At 50.9% G+C, this 20,742-nt stretch overlaps 1 non-coding gene across 1 annotated transcript; it reads left to right on the plus strand.

The window, feature by feature from the left end:
- Positions 1-19,260: 19,260 nt before the first annotated feature.
- TRNAC-GCA (transfer RNA cysteine (anticodon GCA)) lies at positions 19,261-19,332 on the plus strand. Its single transcript has one exon. It is a non-coding gene; the product is annotated as a tRNA-Cys (tRNA).
- The last annotated feature ends 1,410 nt before the right edge of the window (positions 19,333-20,742 follow it).

Genomic DNA, 20,742 nt, shown 5'->3' on the forward strand with positions numbered 1-20,742 from the left:
GTTTTAGTTGGGGGCTGAAGGTGACGGCTAGTGGCATTCTGTTACTTTCTTTCTTGGGCCTGTCCTGTAGTGGGTGACTTCTGGGTACTCTTCTGGCTCTGTCAATTTGTTTCTTCACTTCAGCAGGTGGGTATTGTAGTTGTAAGAATGCTTGATAGAAATCTTGTAGGTGTTTGTCTCTGTCTGAGGGGTTGGAGCAAATGCGCTTGTATCTTAGAACTTGGCTGTAGACAATGGATCATGTGGTGTGGTCTGGGTGAAAGCTGGAGGCATGTAGGTAAGTATAGCGGTCACTATGTTTCCGGTATAGGGTGTTGTTTATGTGACCATTGCTTATTAGCACTGTAGTGTCCAGGAAGTGGATCTCTTGTGTGGACTGGTCCAGGCTGAGGTTGATGGTGGGATGGAAATTGTTGAAATCATGGTGGAATTGCTTAAGGGCTTCTTTTCCATAGGTCCAGATGATGAAGATGTCATCAGCGTAGCGAAGGAGATATGGAGCTGAGGAAGTGTTGTTCTAAGTCAGCCATAAAAATGTTGACATACTGTGGGGCCATGAGAGTACCCATAGCAGTGCTGCTGACTTTAAGGTATACATTGTCCCCAAATGTGAAATACTTATGGGTGAGGACAAAGTCATAAAGTTCAGCCACCAGGTTTGCCGTGACATTATTGGGGATACTGTTCCTGATGGCTTGTAGTCCATCTTTGTGTGGAATGTTGGTGTAGAGGGTTTCTACATCCATAGTGGCCAGGATGGTGTTTTCTGGAAGATCACCGATGGATTGTAGTTTCCTCAGGAAGTCAGTGGTGTCTCAAAGATAGCTAGGAGTGCTGGTAGTGTAGGGCCTGAGGAGGGAGTCAACATAGCCAGACAATCCTGCTGTCAGGGTGCCAATGCCTGAGATGATGGGTGTCCAGGATTTCCAGGTTTATGGATCTTGGGTAGCAGATAGAAAACCCCTGGTCAGGATTCTAGGGGTGTGTCTGTGCAGATTTGTTCTTGTGCTTTTCAGGGAATTTCCTGAGCAGATGGTGCAGTTTCTTTTGGTAACCTTCAGTGGGATCAGAGGGTAACGGCTTGTAGAATGTGGTGTTAGAGAGCTGCTTAGCAGTCTCTCATTCATATTCCGACTCATTCATGATGACGACAGCACCTCCTTTGTCACCCTTTTTGATTGTGATGTCAGAGTTGTTTCTCAAATAAATTTGTTAGTCTCTAAGGTGCTACAAGTACTCTTCATTCTTTTTGCTGATATAGACTAATACGGCTACCACTCTGAAACCTATTAATTTATCTAGTTCTCTTTTAAACCCTGTTATAGTCCTAGCCTTCACAACCTCTTCAGGCAAGTTCAACATGTTGACTGTGTGCTGTGTGAAGAAGAACCTCCTTTTATTTGTTTTAAACAAGTTGCCCATTAATTTCATTTGGTGGCCCCTAGTTCTTATATTATGGGAACAAGTAAATAACATTTCCTTATTCACACCACTCATTATTTTATATACCTTTATCATATCCCCCCTTAGTCTCCTCTTTTCCAAGCTGAAAAGTCCTAGTCTCTTTAATCTCTCCTCATATGGGACCCGTTCCAAACCCCTAATCATTTTAGTTGCCCTTCTCTGAACCTTTTCTAATGCCACTATATCTTTTTTGAAACGAGGAGACCACACCTGTACGCAGTATTCAAGATATGGGTGTACCATAGATTTATATAAGGGCAATAATATATTCTCCATCTTATTCTCTATCCTTTTTTTAATGATTCCTAACATCCTGGTTGCTTTTTTGGCTGCGCTGCACACTGCGTGGTCATCTTCAGAGAACTATCCATGATGACTCCAAGATCTCTTTCCTGATTAGTTGTAGCTAAATTAGCCCCAATCATATTGTATGTATAGTTGGGGTTATTTTTTCCCATGTGCATTACTTGAGAGTTAGCTACATGAAATTTCATTTGCCATTTTGTTGCCCAATCTCTTAATTTTCTGAGATCTCTTTGAAGTTCTTCACAGTCGGCATTGGTCTTAACTATCCTGAGCAGTTTAGTATTGTCTGCAAACTTTGCCACCTCACTGTTTACCCCTTTCTCCAGATCATTTATGAATAACTTTAATAGGATTGGTCCTAGGACTGACCATTGGGGAACACCACTAGTTACCGCTCTCCATTCTGAACACACTGATGGGCAAACTTGGAGAAAGTGGTGGCAGCCCTTCGATAGGTCAGCTGGTAGAGCAAAGGACTGGAGCCGGCACTCAGGAAGTTATCCTTATGTTGTCCTTCTAACTCCAGCTTGAAGGAGAGCTGAGAAACAGCAAGAGAAGAAAGAAAGCTCAGGTGGGCCAACTCGGTGCATATGTCCACCCTGTTTTTTCTTGTTTGGGAGCCTGAAATGAGGGACTCGCGGCAGGTAAAGGCACTTGCTGTGATTCCAGAAAACATCCCACTCCTGCACACAAAGAGACCAAAGAGCCTGCCAAAGCCTGGGATTGAACCAAGAACTTCTAGATCTTCAGTCTAACACTTTCCTGACTGAGCTATTTCAGCACCTGAAAAGCACTTTTTTGGCCTGCTGCTTCTCTGTCTGGGATGTTTTTGTCAGCCATGGCACACAAAAAGGGCATCATTGCGAATGTCCAGGAAAGCAAGATGAATTTTTGCCTGGCTTCTTCAGCTTGACTTGCTTCCTCTCCCATTCCTGCCTTAGATCCTGGGTTAACTGGTGGCTGAAGATGGTCTATTGTCTCAAGTGCTGCCAGAGCCTGACGCAGTGCCCCTGGGCAGCCTTTGCTCTGCACATGCCGGCCGTGCACATTTGCAAATACTTTACAGTTCCTGTCAGTAAGTTCTGGGGACAGTTGCTCACCTTCAGAGGAAGCTCCCTAAAATTGGCCTGTCTCACCCAGTGGGTACATTGACCTCTGTTGAGACTGAGCCGAAAAGGGGCCCTCTCTGCTGCCGCTGCTGTGAGGGTGGCCAATGTTGCGGATGAAGCCATCCTGCAAGCACCTTCGACCTAGCCACCCACTGAAAATCCTGTAGGATGTAAGGTGGGAGCAGAAGAACACTGGGGGGCCTTCCTAATCTCCCCCTTCCACCACCATCGGCCATCCCATACCCGGTGCTGCACCCAGTGGGGTAAAAAAAAAATACAGCCATATCCAAAGAGTCAGTTGCATTCTTTGTGGTTGCTCTGCCATTCCCCCTTGGGCCTGACCTGACCTCCAGCTCAGCCACCCACTCAAAATTGAAAAACGAAAAAGTAGAGCCGTAAAAGGCTTCAAAGCCCACCAGGCCCAACCCCCCTTCTAATACTGCAGAAAAGCCACACTTCTCCTAACTAGGTAGGGACATCCTATTGCCCCACAAGAAGTGGAAGGCTATCATGTTCGGTCTTAGCAGCACTCGTGGAGCAGGGGGATAATATACATTGGTGAGGAAATTGCCCGCAGCCAAAAGATAGGTTTTGAGCATTACAACCTTGTAGGTAATGACAAGGTCCAGTTACGCCACTGGCCGAGCCATTCCTCAGAGGCCAGAAACCGTTTTTCCCAGTTTGCATTCTCCACCTCATCTCCAACCGAATGCTAGAAGGCCCAGATCATCAACCTGCCCACTCTTGCAGCCCTCCTCTTCTGCCCTGACTGATAGGGAGGAATATTAAGCCTCCCTCCCTTAGGCCCGCTCTTCAGCATTCCTAGGGAACACCAACACCACCCATGTGATTTTGAGCCAATAGGTCAACCAATAGGGCTGGCTTCTAGGCCAGGCTGCAGCCCAGCTTCAGGACTGAGAGGAAATGCAGCTCGCATCCCTATCTACAGGACTCCAGGAACGGCCAGCCTTCTGGATCAAATGTCCTCTCTTGCGCTCAAGTCACAACAGCTAGTGGGAAAAGACAGGCTCCCAAGTCATTTGAGAGAGCAAGATGAAGCTTTGGAAATCCCAGGATGGTTAGCTGGCAACCGAAGGACCCCAAGGTCCCATTGAGACAAACTTTGATTGCAAGATTCAAAGCCCTGAGTGCTGGCCCTACACCATGGGACCAGCAGGGGAGCCCTTGATCTCTGTTGACTTCTGGCAGGGAGGACTCTGTGGGAACATGCCTCTCTGGCTAGCCGTGCATTTGCTCAAAAAGTCAGCACACAGCACTTTGCTGCAGACCCAGAGGCCTTTCTTCCTCCAGACTGTGAGGCCAGTGGACAGGTGAGGAAGTAGACCATGTCACCTGGTACAGGAATCCATCTTAAACTGGGGGCTTTTCCCCAGGAGAGAGACAAAAGATTCCTGCCTTGTACCAAAGTTATATAAGGGGATGGAAAAGAACTAAGTTGGCTGCAGTCATGAGAGATCGTCTAGCTACCTCCTGAGCTGGAACAAGGACTATACCACGTGAAAAAGATTGGGCCCAGACTAGAAATAAGTCTAGTCTGTGAAATAAGTTTATTGGAAGATCTCTGAGGGTGAGATTTTATCTGTATTGAGTTTCATACTGTATTAGGCTTAGACTTGCATGTTTTTGTTTTATTTTGCTGTATGGAGAATACAAACTCCATAGAGAAGGAAAAGTTAATGCCTTAGAAAAGTCTGTGTGTGTGTGTGTGTGTTAGATGGGTGGGAGGGTGTCTAGAAACCACTCTTCTTTTCCCTGATTTCCATTAGAAAATCTGAAGCAGGGAGCAAAAACCATTGTCTTCTCTGAGGCTTGAACTCTGAGGCTCAGAGGCTGCCAACTGCGCTAAGAAGGCTTGGAAAAGCTTTAGACTCAGTGCATATAGGACCCTCCTACAGCAGTGACTGGGGCAGGGAAGGCGCCACGGGTGTTCTGGTGCCCAGAGACCTGTCCTGGCAGCTTTCTCAGCAGCAAATAAATCAATTCACCCTGCCAGTGAACAATCTACTGGAACTAATGGCAGCATAGGGTGGATGTTTCCAAGCTATGCACCCACTTCCCCATTTTAGGGCTTACTCTCCTTTTCCTGGTATGGTACTTTCCATGCAAATTAGGGAAACAACACAGGTAATAGAAACCAGTGTTCCAAGTAAGGCTTGAACACATAACCCCCACAGTATTCCTCTGTAAACTAACCAGTTGCACCACTGCAAGTGCTTTTTAGGCAAAGTTGGGAAGCAGGCAGTTATCATTCTCTGTGGTTCACACCTTTGCCTGGTAATTGAAAGGCTGCTGGTTCAAACCTATCTCAAGATGTGGCTTTTCAGCGATGAGACTCCAGTACATTTTACCAGGAAGAAAATCTCCTCCTTTCTGGTTTAGCCCCATTTGACTCCTTCTGCCCATCTTCTCTCTCCCCCCCAGTCTCTTTCCTTCCCCATTGGGACCATGCAGAGAGGAGCCCCAGTCAGTCTGTCACAGAGAGTCTGAATCCCATAAAGGGAGGGAGGGAGGGGTTGCTCTAAAACATTGTTAATGGGGAGGGGAGTGGTGTGCATGGTTAGGGGGAGAAAGGATGGAGAACTAGCAGTGGGCCCCAGAGAGATTCCCCCAGATTGTGGAGATCCCCTGCTGCCCACCATCAGCCAGCTGTGGGAAGAACAACTTGGGATTGCTTGGGGAAGCCACCTTTAAAAACACAAGTGTAACATGCTACTTACATTTTAATAAGACCAAAGCCTCCTCAAACCCAGTGTCACAATCACTGGAATGACTTTGTCCTGATATTTTACCGGCCACAGACACAAAGCGAGTCAAATTACAGTTTCTGTTCAGAGTCAATGCACACAGAAGAATCCAGAGGCTTTTAATTCCTCAGGTTCTGCTGCCATTTCATTTCTGTCCTGTTCCAAGATTTATCATTGTGCAAAGCAATGTTAGGCACTTGGGAGTGTCCCCGCTGGTCCCACCTTTCACCCCTGAGCAATTTAAAAGGGCCCAGGGACCCCCCGCACCACCACCAGCAGGACAACGGGGCTAAGGTGATTTGCTGCCCGCCCTCGCTCCATGTAGCACACCACTCCCTGAAGCGGCTGCCACGTCTCTGCGGCCCCTGGGGCAGGGGGGTCTCCATGTGCTGCCCCCGCCCCGAGTGCCAGCTCTGCCAACTGTGGCAATGGGAGCTGCATGGGTGGAGTCTGCGGGAAGCGATGCGCAGAGATGCCCCCGGCCCTCCCACTTAGGGGCTGCTGCCAGAGGAGGTGTGGGTTGCTTTCAGGAGATGCCTGAGGTAAATGCTGTACCCCCTCACCCTCTCCTGCACCCCCAAACCCCTACCAAGACCCCACACCTGCACCCAAACTCCCTCCAAGAGCCTGTCCCCCGCATTCCCTCCTGGCCCTCAACCCCCTGACTGAGCCCAGACTCTGTACCCAAACTCTCTCTCAGAGTCCAATCCCTCTCCCTCCCACACCCAAACTCCCTCCCAGAGCCTTAGGCAGGTGTGTGGGGGGGGGCAGGACTTGGTCCCATTCTGGGCACCACCAAAAATTATACAAACCTGCTGCCCCTGTCCAGTCCAACCTTCTGCTGATGTACCTCAGCCCACACCCGTGCAGGGTTTGAAGCTTGCATTACTTAAATTGCAGGACACTGAGGGATTTCAGCTCCCCTTTGCCCAGAGGGAACCTTCACCCCACTCCCAACCAGGTTCTTGTCCATGGGATCACTGTAGGGGGGCTGGGTCCCACTTTGTCTTTTCTGTCTCTATGACAGGCCAGGCTGCAATAACTGGGACATCTGAGCACCCAGGACTTTCTGTGGAGCTGCCATTCCCCTTTCCCTTCTATGGTCTCATCTGTCATTGACTCCAGCCTTTTTTCTATCCATCATCAGCACCATCCCAAGCAAGCTACACTCGCCTCAAAAAGACAATGTCCCCTGTTGGGTTTAAACCACTGACCTCTCTCCTCTCCAGGGGTGAAAGTAATTTAAAGGAATTACCGGTAGTCCAGAGTCCTGTGGAGGGGGCGTGGCCTCAACTGGAAGAGGCGTGGCCTCTACTGGAAGATGTGGGGCCTTTAAATCCCGGGGCTTTTAAATCAGGATTTAAACTGCTTGCGGATCCAACTGAAGCTAGGAGCCCCGGTCCCTTTAAATCACCCCCGGAGCTACCACCTGCAGAGGCGGCTGGGAGCCCTAGGGTTTGGGCAGGGGTGAAAGTAATTTACATTTCTTACCCATATGGTCCAATCGCAAGCTCCCTCCCATTGCATGACATGGATATAGAAAATAAAGCTGCTACTACTACTAAAAATACTGTCTGTAATAAAACTTTAATATTGGAATAAGCCTGAAAAAGTGAAAACTCACTGTGACATTTTTCTCCGTGTCTTCCTTCCTCCTCCAGCCAGGCTGCCGATGCTAGGCCGTGCTTTCCCCCTGCCTGGCACTCAGCACCAGCTGCAGGGGCTCCCCTCTAGCTTGCAGCAGGGAGCAGGGAGACTGGCTGAGAGGGAGAAGCAAGCCTACCCTCTGCATAAGAACAGTTTAAACTCAGCTGTTCCCTGCGCCGTTCAGCCCCCGGGGTTAGGAGCCATTTCTGGCATCCTTGTTAATTTCACTCACTGTTGTTGGGGGTGGGGGTGGGAGGGTGTGTGTGACCATGGCAAGGGCAGTCCTTTTCTGCCCACTGGATGAGGGGATCTCCAATACTACTATAAGATAATAGTCGGGGCCGGTTGCTGGGGTCGGGGCAGTCGGCAGCAGGCTGCAGCTGCATTGTTTGTGACACACACATTCATACACATACATACTGTATGTATTACTGTCCTGTGGGGAAGGTGCCAGTGCCCTTTTAAGGGGTGTGTGGGGGGGGAACACAAGTGTTTCTGGGCTAAAACATCAGGAACTTCTGCTTAATATGTGCTGCTTAATGGAGTCCATCCTTCCCCAGGGGGCTGTTGGTCCAACTCCTACACTGAAGAGCTATCTTTTTTGAGAGATCCATCCATACTGTACCTATACATTTAGAACATACCTGGATCAGAGTAGATTTAGATCTGTGAAGCAAGATAAGAAGATTTTGTTTTCCCAGAAAGACATTCATGTGGATGTTCCAAAGTTAGCTTTTGAGTGCCATACCCCCACATGGTGGGAGCCAGGGGTGCAAGGGACTGTGTTGTACCATGCCCACCAGTGTGCCCACTTTCCCTAGATCCTCCCTATTTCCTAGCAAGTCAGATATCAAGGATTTTTTAATCTTCCTTCCAGGCACATAAAAGAGTGCAGGGGGCACACCAGTGGGTGACTAGTAGTAGGGGAAGGCAGGGCAGGGGTGAATGAAGGACAACTGGAATAGCCTTCATGAAATATACAAGATACTTAGAGAAAGTTTTGTCAATTTCAGCATCTGCACTCTGAAGGAAGGACAAAAGAAAAAGAGATCTGAGATTGCACCCTATGTTCTTATGCAGGCAGCTAGAGGGGAGAGCCCCTGATGAGTGAGGGGTGGGGAGGATTTAAGCTATGCAGCCAAATGCTTGTATTTGTTGTGTATATTAGTATTGGAGAGATCCCCTCATCCTGGGGGCAGAAAAGAACTGCCCCTGCCATGGTCAAACACACCCGACCCCCGACCCCCAGCAACTGTGAATGAAATTAACAAGGATGCCAGAAACGGCTCCTAACCCCGGGGCTGAACGGCGCAGCGAACAGCTGAGTTTAAACTGTTCTTATGCAGAGGGTAGGTTTGCTTCTCCCTCTCAGCCAGTCTTCCTGCTCCCTGCTGCAAGCTAGAGGGGAGCCCCTGCAGCCAGTGCTGAGTGCCAGGCAGGGGGAAAGCATGAAGTCTAGCGTCGTCAGCCTGGCTGGAGGAGTCAGACTGCACCTTTTCTTACCGGTCCTCCGTACCGGCCTACTTTCACCTCTGCTCCTCTCTGAGCACTGACTGTCCCTCCGTTTCCTTGCCTCTCAGTCTGTGCAGATGGGACCTTTCCTTCCAGTGCTGGAGGATTCGCCCTTCTCATTTCCCATTGTCCCAAGCAGCATAGTGGGTGGGAATCTTAATCATACCAAGGTGACTTAGGAGCAGAAATCCCCACAGACCTTCCATGCAATTGGCACTTTACCCTCACTCAGCAGGATTGAAACTCATGCAAGGAGACTGCTGGGCCACATCCCAGCTGGGCATGAGCAAAGCTGCAGTGTGGAAAAAAAAGAACATGGAGATGCTGGGGATTGAACTCAGGGCTGCATACATGCAAAGCATGCATTCTACTACTGAGCTACATCCCCAGCATGCATAAGCCCTGCTCTGAGGGCCAAACCTGCTGTCCTTGAGGTTGGTGGTTCATAGGGGACACTTTGCAGCAGGGCCAGATTCTACACAGCAGAGGGGGAGAGAGACTAGCATGCCCTGGACTCAGGGTGCAGAGATACAAGAATTAGCCCTCATACTGCATTGGGTGGGGGGTGCTGCAATCCCCTGCTGGAAGGTAATGGGGTGGGGCACTCTGAGCAGCTCAACACCTGACTCTGGTGGCAGAAGATGGGGGGGAGGGGGGACTCCAGGTATTTCTAGGATCCACTATTTCCACTTGCCTATAAAGTCCAGCTTTCCCCAGCACATTCACCGTGGCGCAATTGGGTCACTGTTTCCAAGACTGTACAGCAAAGAATTGCTCCCTGTTTCCCTTCTATCTGCAGCAGGATTAGCCTGTGTCGGTGGTTAATGAAGTGGATGTAGTTGTAGATTGTTATTCATTCCCCAGCTTGACAATTCACACAGTCCCTTTCCTGCTCAAATCCCCAGCACCTCAGTGACCCTGGTAGCAGGAGTTGGGTTTTCCCTGTGGCCCTGAGATTTTCAGGGTCCTTTTTCCCCTCAACCTGGAGTGATCTCAGCTTTTCACCCATCCCAGACATTCCATGAGATAACAACAGCAGCATAAAGAAAGAGGGGAGGGAACATCTCACTGCCAGGGTTGGATGTGCCCAGGGCCCCCTGCTTGTCCACTGTTTCCATTGCAGAAGAGGAAGGTTCCATGGAATTTGACACCCTGCTTTGCACAAGGGACAGAGAAAGATCTTGCTGTTCTTGCGTCTGTGCAAAGAAAATTGTGCATCTGTATGAAAGAGAGGTGGGAAATGGCCCCATGGTGGGACAATATCCTCAGGATTAAGAGCAAAGAAGTCAGGCTGAGAACTGATTTAATTCCACTCATCTGGGATTTAGCAAATTGTCTTCCATGGACTCACTGGGAACTTGTGACATTGATCCAGACTCTGGGGGTTCAGGCTGCTTTAACTCACAGTAAAAACATGAATTTGATTCCAAGAAGGGAGAGAGGAGAAGCCTGAAACTGACTTCAGTCCAGGCTGGGATCCCCTGGATGGGTGGAAACTTCCTTCCCTGCTACCAGGGGACTGTGACTACTGGAGATATACCAGGGCTGGAATGAAAGGGGATTGTTGCATGGACTTTATGCATACAGGACCCCACTAACTCTAAATCCTCCACTGTAGCAGGAACTTAGAAAGTCACACCTTGGTCAATCGTAGGACTGGGGTTTGAAAAAGAGATTCTTTTTTCCTCCCCTTCATGAGAAAGAAAGTACGAGCTGGCCACTCAGGTGCAGAATACCACTTTTTCCTCTGGCTGAGGAGCTGGAAACTAGGCACTGATGACTGGTGTCTCCTGAAAGAGGCCGGGGTGGGCACAATTTCAAGGTTCAGCCCCACCCCCTTATGATCAACAGCTCCTCCCAGGTGTGAACAATGCAGGGAGAGGAAGCAGCAAAGGCAGCCTGTAGTGAGTCGGTGTGGCTCCCCTCCTGTCCAGAAGAGGGAGCCCACGTGCCGGCACCAGAGTGGGTGGGACCACCACCACCTGTCCCCGCCCCCCGGAAGTCAAGGGGCGGGACAGGAAGTATAAAGGCCGGCCGCCAGAGCTCAGTTGGGTCTCAGCCACCACAGGGAGCAGACGTGCGGCCGGTAGCTCCTGGCCAGGAGACCGTCGAAGACCGGGGCTTGGACCCTGGCTGGCCTGAGCTACCCCGGGCCCGCTACGAGGAGGAGCCGCCGGAGCCCGTTCACGCCCGCCACTGGGAGAACCCCTGGGAACCGGACCCCACTAACCCTGAGGGTGAGACTGGACCCGAACCCCTTCGCCCCTGCTGCTATCCAGAGGAGCCGCCTGAGGACCATTGGCCGGACTTCCCGGCAGAGCTACCAGACTTGCCACCGAGCCCGGGCAGAGAGGAGCCCATGGAGATGGACTGGCCCGATCCCGGCGTAACGAACGAGGTAGGCTGGGAGGGGGATCACGGAAGTAGCCCGGGGATAGCCGACCCCGGTCCGGCTGCAACTGAGTGTGAGCCTATGTCAGTGTGTTGCGGTCTGGATACCCCACTGACCAGCAGCGGCAGCAACCGCTGTTAGGGCCCCGGGCTGGAACGCAGTGGAGTGGGTGGGCCTGCGTTCCCCCCTGCCACCCGCCGCACGGGTGGCAGGCTTCCCCCTCACCCAACGCTCGGCTAAAGAAGCCTAGGCATATCTTATTTGAACTAATTGCTCGCTCAGCCCCTGCAACAAGGGCCTGAGCCTAACAGTGTTTGCCCCGCCCTGATCCAGGGCCTGGGCTTGGAACTATTTGCTCGCTCAGCCCCTGCAACAAGGGCCTGAGCTAACTGTGTTTGCCCCGCCCTGATCCAGGGCCCGGGATTTGAACTAATTGCTCGCTCAGCCCCTGCAACAAGGGCCTGAGCCTAACAGTGTTTGCCCCGCCCTGATCCAGGGCCCGGGCTTTGAACTATTCACTCGCTCAGCTCCCTGCAAACAAGGGCCTGAGCTAACTGTGTTTGCCCCGCCCTGATCCAGGGCCTGGGCTCTGAACTGTCTGCTCGCTCAGCCCCTGCAACCAAGGGCCTGAGCCTAACTGTGTTTGCCCCGCCCTGATCCAGGGCCTGGGCTTTGAACTCTTTGCTCGCTCAGCCCCTGCAAACAAGGGCCTGAGCTAACTGTGTTTGCCCCGCCCTGATCCAGGGCCTGGGCTCTGAACTATTTGCTCGCTCAGCCCCTGCAGTGAAGGGCCTGAACTTTAACTGTGGTTGCTCCGACTCTGCACTAAAGAGCCGGAGTTCCGGGACTGACTACTTGTTCCCACAGTAGTGAGTCGGTGTGGCTCCCCTCCTGTCCGGAAGGGTCGAGCCCCGGCTAGGACCTACTACACAGCCCCTCTCCACTTACCCCTCCAGCAGCTGTGCAGGGAGGGAGTCTGGCAGCACCACATGATGTAGCAGGGACAGCTAACCCAGGTGAGGCACCTGACCCCACACACCACCCTCTGCAAGTGTGGCCTCTGAAATTAGGAAAACTCGTGAGTTCAAGGCACAGCTGCACACCCAGAAGAAAGCCCAGCACAACATGCCCAGGGTGAAGGGGGTGCTAAAGCTTGGCATCAAACCAGAAACTTTCAGATCTTTAATCTAATGCACTCCCAGCTGAGCTACTTTGGCAATGACCAGGCCAAACCAGGAAGGCTTAATACATGAGCCACAGCACATGCTAGGAAGATTTAAATCTGGATGTCACAATGCAGGAGGCAAACAGTGGACTTGGCCCCGGAGGGGAAGGCTGTGGTTTCCTATATCCCATTCACTCAAGCCAGCACCTGCCCCCTCGCAAGCTGTCACTGGTGCCCCTAGGTCTGCAGGACAAGAGCAGCGGTTCTCACTGGAACAAGTCCACCCACAGCTTGCAGGCTCCTCCCAAGCCTAAAACGGAAAACCATCTTGCCAGAAAGGAGCCCACTAGGATTCACCATTGCTACTTTTCCTTCCACCCAGAACCCCGTTTCTTCTTCTGAGCTTCCAGTAGCCATCCCTGGGATGCCAAGAGGCAGGCACAGGATTCTACCTCCCAGAAGCCAACGGCACCTCCATGTGTTCATCCCTCGGAAGGGCAGGTGTGGGCTTCCTGGATCCCAGTTGCTCACACCCAGCCCAACCCCCGCCTCCAAAGCCATCAATCATGCCTCTAGATCAGCCACAAAGAAGAAGTGGCTCTCGCTGCCCCACAAGTGGCAGGGAGCCTCTCAAGCCCATTATTGTACACCCAGCTTGGCCAAAAAAGAGCACTGGCACATGCACATGTAAGGGGACTGTTGCCCCCTTACTAACACTCAGTGGGGGTGTTTTGGTTGGCTAGCTCCCACCACTAAAAGGGGAGGGGTCGATGGGAAATCAGGAGCCTGAGACTGACAGTCCCCAGGAACAATGGGGAGAGGCCAATGCTCCAGATCAGCCTGATTGACAGGGCGGGCAGCTAATCGGGGAGTCAGGAGGCCAGGCGGGTCCGGTCATCCGTGTGTGAGCTGGAATTGCCTGTCAGACAGAGTGGGGCCAAGCTAAGGAGAGAGTAGGGGCCTGAGCTAAGCTGCTGGAAGCAGAGCTGCAGCCCTAAAGCCAGAGCACAGCCAGAGAGAGCAGAGCTGCCCTGGGAGCAGAGCTGCAGCAACCAGAGCCAGAGGGGGCAGACAAGCAGCCAGGAAGCAGGTCAGAGCTCGGAGCAGAGTCACAGAAGCAGCCTGCAGAGCAGACCTGTCCTGGGAGCAGAGCTGCAGCAACCAGAGCCAGAGAGGCCATAGAAGCAGCCCAGGGAGCTGAAGGCAGAGCAGCAGCAGCAGCCGTGCTGAGGCAGAGTGGAGCTGGAGCCGGGCCTGGAGCAGTCCGGAGCTGGGTGCGGTGAGCAGCTGGGGAGAGTGAGGGGGACCCTGGGCAGAGGGCCCAGCACAGGGAGACACCTCAGCCAAGAGGCCTTGCAGGCCAGACTTGCAGGGGGATCGTAACCCCGACGGGGCGGGGGCGACGCTGGGAAGAAGGGTCCTGCCACCTAGAGCCTGAGAGTGTGTGGCCACCACCAGAGCAAGTGTCCAACCCGCTGCGTCTCTGCAGCACAGCTGGGGCCTGAGAAGAAGCCTGGACCTACAAGGAACAGACTGTGACCTACCCTGACGTTCCAGAGACACTGTTTGTGATGTTCCCTGCCACAGAGCAGGGTGATGTGTTTCCTTTAACCTTTCCCATTTTTCCTTATTCTTTTTTTTAATTAATTGTTAATTAAACAACTTGTATTTGCTTTAAATTGTATTAAATGATCAGGATCAGGGAGGTGCCCAGTGCAAAGAGAGTACCCCGGAGTGGGGACACCCTAGCCCCTGTCCTGGGTGACCACAGCAGGATTGGGGGTTGAGCCCCCCAGGAATCCTGGGCCCAGCCTTGTTGGGGTTACGAGGACTCTGCCAGACAGGAGAGTGGAAAGGGAGCCCTCAAGGGCAGGGAGGCCTCTGGGTAAAGGAAGTGGGAGTGAGGACTCGGATCCTTTCACTAGCCACTTCACCGAGGTAGTGCAGAAGCCAGGAAAGTTCCTCACAATAGCGGGACCATTCCCCCGCTTACATAATCAACCACTTCCTCTGTAGTTGACAGGATTTGAACCTGCACAGGGAGATGCCCAATGGTGGGTAGGGCGGGTCTCAGGGGAGGGGTCAGAGGTGTGGATGGTGGGCAGGTCAGGGGAGGGGTCAGAGAGGTGCAAACGGCAGGTAGGGTGGGTCTCTGTGGTAGGGTCAGAGAGATGGGGCAGTGTGGGTCTAAGGGGAGGGGGTAGAGAGATGTGGGCAGGGCAGGTCTCAGGGGAGGGGCAAAGAGGTGTGGGTGGTGGGCAGATTTTAGGGTAGGGGGTGGAGAGGCATGAGCAGCACGTGAGGAGGCCTTGGGGGAGGAGAGGAGCGAGTGAAAGGCAGACCAGCAGGCCTCAGCCAAAGAGGAAGAGTGGGGGTGGGAAGTGGCCAAACGGGAGCGAGGGGGGAGCACAGGTGGGGCCTCAGAGGGAGGAGAACGAGCAAAGGGGGTGGAGGGGGGGGCAGTGCCATGGTCTGGGAACCAATGCCCCCCCACACACACACTTCTAGGGAGCTTCCAGCGCTTGCGCCCAGCCTCCCCAAATGCAAGAGTCACGCGCCACCTATTCTTTGCGTCTTCACTAACCCAGCACCTCCCCAAGCTATGTCGGTGAGCAAAGCCCTCCTGTTGACAAAGCCCTATCTACACCGGGGTTAGGTTGATATATCTGCATTGCTTAGGGAGATAAATTTTTTACACCCCTGAGTAATGTAGTTACACCAATCTAATTTTGTAGCGTAGACCTGTCCAAAGAATCACTCACACACCTTGGGAGCAAAACTTCACCTGCTCCTCTGCTTTACAGAATCCAAACACAAGCAATGCTTGTCAGGCCCAGATGGAGGTTGGCAGAGAGTCAGATGTGGGCGGACACAATCCCTTCAGCATCTGTGGGCACCATGGCTTAGCTGGCTAAAGCCCTTGTTTTGTAAACAGGAGATCCTGGGTTCAAGTCTCAGTGGTACTTTGTTGAGATGCTTTTGGGGCACCTGGCATTGGCTACTGTCAGAAAACAAGATTCAGAGCTAGATGGACCTTTGGGCTAGCCCAGTGTGGCTTTTCTTATGGTTTAAATAACACTCACAGGCACTGATAATAGAGTTACTGAAACTTTAGATGGCAAGAGCTGATAGGTCAGTGGTCCAGTCCCCTCGCAGATGACCCCCTCCTTCTGGGACAAGGGCAGGTCTGAGCTCTCACACCAAATGCTCATTGTGGCTGTCAGAATCTGTGGGCAGCTCATTTAGTTTATGCCGAGGGTTGAGTCCTGCTTTGTACACCATGTCTGAAAATGAAAATCCCAAACCACCCTATGAAATAACGAAAGCAGCAGGACGTGTTTTTGTCACTACCCCAAAGCAGACAGATCAATGGAGAAATGCCATTGAGTCCAGGGTAATACTTCACTGCGGTTTTACCATTTCCACTTGCTAAACTCCCTCCCAACCTTCTGGGCTCCTAGAGCAGCGTACTGAGCCTGAGCTGAGACACGTACACTGCAACTTTACAGCCCAAACCACATGGCCCTAATTAATGTGACACGGGCCAGGTGTGGGTGTTTCATTGCACTGTAGATGTATCCTAACATTATGTCTACGCTGCAATTAAAACACCCAGGGCACCTGTCTCAAAGCCCAGGTCAGCTGGCTCAGGCTTATGGGGCTTGGGCTGCAAGACTATAAAATTACAGTGCAGACGTATGGACTTGAGCCCAACCTCTGAGACCCCACGAAGGGTGAGGGTTTCTGAACCCAGGCTTCAGCGTGAACACAAATATTTGCACCAGTTTTTAACCCCATAGCTTTAGCTCCATGAGCTCATGTCAGATGACCCAGGCCAGCCATGCTGCAATCTTGATCCCAGGAGAGATGGACTCTAAGGGTACGTCTCCATTGCAGTGTAAGCCCAGGTGTGGCACGCTGTGCTCAAAGCAGCACCTTGGATGCCCCATATTCACCACTCTCATATAATGATGATATGGTTTGTACAAAGTCTGCCTTGTGAGGTATCATTTCAAAAGTCTTGAGCTCTTGAACATTAATGTCTTCTTGCATTCTATGTGCTAGCATTGTCTGGGAAGTTATGAAGTTTTGCTCTGGGTGTGTTACTGAAATATGTTATGAGGTTGGGAAATGCCCACCACCAGCCTTTCAGGTGCAACAATGGAAGAGTCAGACTCGCTGCTGGCCCATTAAAGGTATCCACACTCCCAAGGACTATCCCAGGAACTGTATACTATGCAGACTTCTTCAAGATAGCATGGAGACAATGGACATTCTTGACTCATATCATAGCAAAGGAACTTCCTAGCAAGTTGGCAGAAACTATGAAAGAGGGTAAGAGACATCATGACTTGGCCTCTTTCCCCACAACTCAATACCTGGAAACACATCTGGAGGACAAAGACTGAACTGAAATAATTCAGAAATCAAAAGAGAATAATAATAATATATTCAAATCAAAGTCCCCAAACAGACTAGTATTGGTTTCTCAGCAGAAAAATTTCAATTTGGGGGATTTTGTTTTCCCAGTCAGACCTTGCCAAGGGAAGCAGAAAGAAAATGTTTGAAATTCTCCTTCAGAACAGCTTGGCCTAGACACTCTAGCTGTGGGTCACTGTTGTAGCCTTGCTGAGGATGGGGGCATTTTAATAATTTGGGGAGGTCCCGGGGTGTTTGGGGGAGATTATGAGGATGTTATCTTTTGAGATAAAAACTAAGGAATACAGGACTAGAGAATTCTTTTAGAAATCTGGTATGTAGACATTTTATTTAAAGCGGGGTGGGGGGCGGTCTGAGTTCGTGAGATGTTTTTTGTATGTAGAAAGCAGCATGGTTTACTCTGTCATTGTACCAAAGGGGGAAGATGGTTGTTTGTAAAGGAAGAGAGATGACTGAAGGCCTCCAATGAGGAGGGAATTTAAACCCATGTGTGCAGAGCACAATGGATTAGCAGTCCATCACCTTAACCACTTGGTTACCTCATCTGAGCTGTCAAGTAATGGACAGGAGGAGAAATCTAAGGCCAGCAGAGGTAGGGCCAATAAGGAGTTTTTAAATACTAAGTGTAAGGAGTATCTGAATGAGCTTCCCCCCTCACATCTTGTGATGAGCTAGGGGAAAAAATTCAGGAACAGACCGTGTTTACATAGACACACCTACTCTGCCTAGATATGCAGCAAGTATTCTTTGTTTAAAACAAACAAAATAAATATAAAGGTAATTCTTCTGTTTTCCTGCAGTCAGCAAAAAATTTGTAAAAAGAAAGAGGTATCTTTAAGCAATAATCTATCCTCAGCAAGAGGCTAGGAAATGTTTATTTTGGTTTTCAGACACTTTATGGGCAAGCTGGTGCCAGTGGAAGAACAACCCAGAACACCATGGGTCCACTGTTGCAACAAAAAATTGTGTTCTTGTTATTACTGTTATTTTGGTGGATATTGTAAATTCTTCAGGCATGATACCCGCCTTTTCATTGGACATGTCATGCTGCCTCTTTTGGGACCAAGGGAAAATGTACCCTAATTAAACCTCTTCCACCCCCTACTCTGCCACCTCCCTCTAAATTGTCTGTGACACACCCATCCCCATGGTGGTCTACCCCCATCCAGAGACCTGTGGTTCTTAATGCAACTGGTTTACAAATGACTATCACTCTGTTCCCCACTGACTGGTATCTCAGTACAACATTTGCTAACTATTCTCAGTTTACCAAAGTAGGTGAAAGAATGTTGCTATGAGTAATTTCACACTCATTTGAATTGGATGGATGGGAATTAAACAAGAACATCCGAAAACGGTGAGCCCTCACAAATTACCTCTCAGAAGGCTGAAACTCGTTGCAGGAAGCTGACTCAGCGGCTCGAATCCAATGCTTGGAACATGCCCTAGGGCTACTAGGCGGGGGCGGGGGGGGGTTATAACAGGTATTTGCACTTAGCTCAACCAACCGTTTGTTGGGAAATGTTATTCTAACCCTCAATCAGGGTTGGAAGGGACCTCAGGATGTCATCTAGTCCAACCCCCTGCTCAAAGCAGGACCAACACCAACTAAATCATCCCAGACAGGGCTTTGTCAAGCCGGGCCTTATAAACCTCTAAGGATGGAGATTCCACCACCTCCCTAGGTAACCCATTCCAGTTCTTCACCACCCTCCTAGGGAAATAGTGTTTCCTAATATCCAACCTACACCTCCCCCACTGCAACTTGAGACCATTACTCCTTATTCTGTCATCTGGTACCACCGAGAACAATCTAGATCCATCCTCTTGGGAACCCCCTTTCAGGTAGTTGAAAGCAGCTATCAAATCCCCCTTCATTCTTCTCTTCTGCAGACTAAATAATCCCAGTTCCCTCAGCGTCTCCTCGTAAGTCCCCTGCCCCCTAATAATTTTTGTTGCCCTCCCTGGACTCTCTCCAATTTGTTTCTGTGGCGGGGGGCGGGCTGAAAACTGGATGCAATGCTCCAGATGTGGCCTCAGCAGTGCCGAATAGAGGGGAATAATCACTTCCCTCAATCTGCTTGCAATGCTTCTACTAATCCAGCCCAATATGACCAGTTACCCATATTGAATGCAGACACAGCGATATTTGATAAATTGGTTACTGTCCATTCAGTAGGTTATTTCCTACTTATTCATAAATAATGAAGATGCTCTAAGCGGATGGGAGAGAGCTGTCCCATCCGTGTAGTTAATCCATCTTCCTGAGAGGCGGTAGCTATGTTACTGGGGGAAGCTATGTTGGTGGGTGTGTAAGCTGTGGTGTCTACATGTATATGTAAAGTTTAATCAAACCCCATTTTAAAACCACTGTGGTCTGGGAATAGAAAAGGAGCTCTCTGAGGAAGGGCCTGTCCTTCAAAATCCTTAAGATCACTGAGTTTCCTACATACATGTCATGGGGGTATAGCTCAGTGGTAGAGTGTTTGCCTGCAAATCAAGTGGTCCTTGGTTCAAATCCAAGTGCCCTCTCACAAGCCTCCTCCTTTAACAAAAATAATTGCATATCCATGAAATTGATGGAAACACTCAATGTTTTCCTGTGCAAATGCATAAAAACCTAATAAACATGCCCCTCAGCTGAAATCAGTTTCAGTTGTCTAAGTGTCTTGTTTGCATTTTCATCAATTAAACAAAGGCACATGAAGACACATTTGCAGGTCCTTGGCCTCCATGGGCTACAATGTGTAGAAGAAAAAGAACCACATCCACTTGGGAGGAATGGACTAGTTTGTATTACATTTGGTAAGTTGCCATTGGGACTGAAAATTCTACTGGAGGTGTGTCACGGAGTATTGGGGGACTCAGGGCCCTGCACCCCCAGCTTCCTGCGATTCACCATGACTCTCAGCCAGCCAGTAAAGCAGAAGGTTTATTTGGATGACAGGAATACAGTCCAAGACAGGTCTTGCAGGCACAGACAACAGGGCCCCCCTCAGTTAGGTCCAGCTTGGGGTCCCAGGGCATCCCAGCCCACCCCCCTTTGGGGGGTCAGAGCCATCTCTGCCTCCCAGCCATCTCTCCAGCCCGCTTCCAGCACTCTGCCTTCAGCGACCCCTCCCACAGCCTTTGTTCAGTTTCCCGGGCTAAGGTGTCACCTGGCCTCCAACCCCTTCCTGGGTTCTCATGTTACACGCTCAGGTATTCTCCTCCGGGCAGTCTACCATCCCCCAATGCAGACTATCCTAGCCACACTCCCGTCAGCATTCACAGACCACAGTAAGAACAGTCCCAGTTCGTCACATCTCTCCCCCCTTCGAGACCGAACTGAGCAGGGTCACTTTAGCCAGTGACCCGGGGAAGTTCGAACCTACCCCCGTTCCCATGGATGCCCCCGCATCCCTCCCATTCCTTGGTGAGAATTACACCAGGCCCCTCCAGTTTCACGCCCCCCCTTAGGTCAGGGGTGCTTGATGGCACTCGCCGTTCGCATGTGGGGAGGTTTATGCGGCCTGTGCCCTTTTCCCACCCCAATACCCCTGGGGTTCCAACTGGGCTGTGGTCTTCTCCCAGCGCTCCAGTCTGGAGGTCTGTGCTTTGGGCTCTCTTGGTTTAGAGCCGCCCTTTTAACCTTGGCCACCCTCCGGAAAGGATCCTTTATGCTGGGCAAGGGTCCTAAAGCTGTTTTCCCCTTGTCCCGGGCCTTCCTCCCCCTCTGACAGGGGTCACAGGATCCGCAGTACTGTCGGACAGTAACAAAGACCCCAGGCCAGTAAAAGCTCCGTAGCAGCCTCTGCTGGGTACGCCAGGTTCCCTGGTGCCCTGAGAGGGGAATGTCATGGGCCCGGCACAGCAGCTGGCGGCGATACTTCTGGGGTACCACCAGCTGCCTCCTGATCCCTCCTGACTCCATTGTCCCTGGGGGAGCCCATTCTCGGTACA

This window comes from Malaclemys terrapin, chromosome 15 (assembly GCF_027887155.1).
Source record: "Malaclemys terrapin pileata isolate rMalTer1 chromosome 15, rMalTer1.hap1, whole genome shotgun sequence".
Taxonomy (NCBI): Eukaryota; Metazoa; Chordata; order Testudines; family Emydidae; genus Malaclemys; species Malaclemys terrapin.